Source organism: Mandrillus leucophaeus, unplaced genomic scaffold, assembly GCF_000951045.1.
Source record: "Mandrillus leucophaeus isolate KB7577 unplaced genomic scaffold, Mleu.le_1.0 Scaffold2, whole genome shotgun sequence".
In the NCBI taxonomy this organism is placed as follows: Eukaryota; Metazoa; Chordata; class Mammalia; order Primates; family Cercopithecidae; genus Mandrillus; species Mandrillus leucophaeus.
Genome location: NW_012102031.1, coordinates 2,821,884 through 2,823,042, shown reverse-complemented (window position 1 = coordinate 2,823,042; position 1,159 = coordinate 2,821,884). Strand labels below are relative to the sequence as shown.

The following is a 1,159-nucleotide window of genomic DNA, read 5'->3' as shown; positions in this document are numbered from 1 at the left end:
AAAAAAAGTGACGTCTCTGGAGTTTGATCCAGGACCAGATGCCAGGCTCATCAACTACTTTGTATCTGGATGACCTTGGGCAAGTTTTCCAAGCTCTCGCCAGCCTTAATTTCCCATGTATAAAAACTGGATACTGCATTACTCCCAGGTTTAACCAGATAATGTTTGTGAAGAAAGCAGTCCAGTACTTGGCACAAAATAGGCATGCAATACATGGGAGTCACTATTATCGTCAACTACTGGCCAAACAACCGGAGTTGACCCCAAATCCCCAGTAAACAATTAACCGTAGCAGAGCGAATCCGGATCTGACGCACCTATTTGCCCAATAAGGTGCCAGGAAATAACACAGTGGAGTCAAACCAATGGTATTAGCTCTTGTTGTTGGACGGGCTTTCTTGCTGTTCCACCAATAGCTTGAAGATTTGACTGGGGAGTGACATCCTGACAGTCCAATGATACACAACCAGCCCACACTCAGCACTTCGGAGGGGATAAATCAAGGAGCCGGCACGTATAGATTCCGTTATAGGGCAGTACTGGATGGAAAGACGAGCTTAGGGAAACAGCGCCGAGGCAAGGCACTAATGAGCTAAAAATAAAAAGAAAAAAGACCATGGTTGCGCCAAGCGAGCTCGGCCGCCATCATGCTCTAGTTTCCCCTGAGTCTCTTTGGGTCCTCGACCGAGGAAGCGGCCTCTGGGATGCTGAGGGGGTGTGTCCCCGCATGATTGGCTCAGGCAGCTCAGCCAATCCTAGCTCGTTAAACGGGAAGCACTTAACCAATGAGGGGCTAAGGCAGCAACGAGGAATTGGAGGGGCGGAACGATAGCTTGACGGGCACAAAAGCCAGCCAGTGAGAGCCGGAAGCATCCTCCCTGCGGCCAATGGAGTGGGGCTCTGGGCGGGCCCCCGAGTGTTTGTGTTGTGGTTTTGGGGGAGGGATGCGGAGGGGAAAGTTTGTTTATTTTGTTTTTAGTTTCTGGGGTCCCCGTGCTTCTGCAAGGCGAAACGGGAGGGAGTGACCCCCGCGACCCTCAGTCCCCCTACGACGTCGCCTCCATAGTCTGCGGAGAAGCGAGGACTGCGCGCCTCGCTTCACAGCGGAACGCCGCGTACTTGGAGCCGGCACGGCTCGGGGGTGAGTGAGGTGCGGCGG

At 53.1% G+C, this 1,159-nt stretch overlaps 1 protein-coding gene across 2 annotated transcripts in view; it reads left to right on the top strand.

The window, feature by feature from the left end:
• The first annotated feature begins 592 nt into the window (after positions 1-592).
• Positions 593-1,159, top strand: part of TNRC6B (trinucleotide repeat containing 6B) — a 312,777-nt gene continuing 312,210 nt past the window's right edge. For both annotated transcript variants that reach the window (XM_011978801.1, XM_011978798.1), the window contains exon 1: positions 593-1,141. The gene's annotated coding sequence lies outside the window, so the exon portion shown is untranslated. The remainder of the gene's footprint in view (positions 1,142-1,159) is intronic.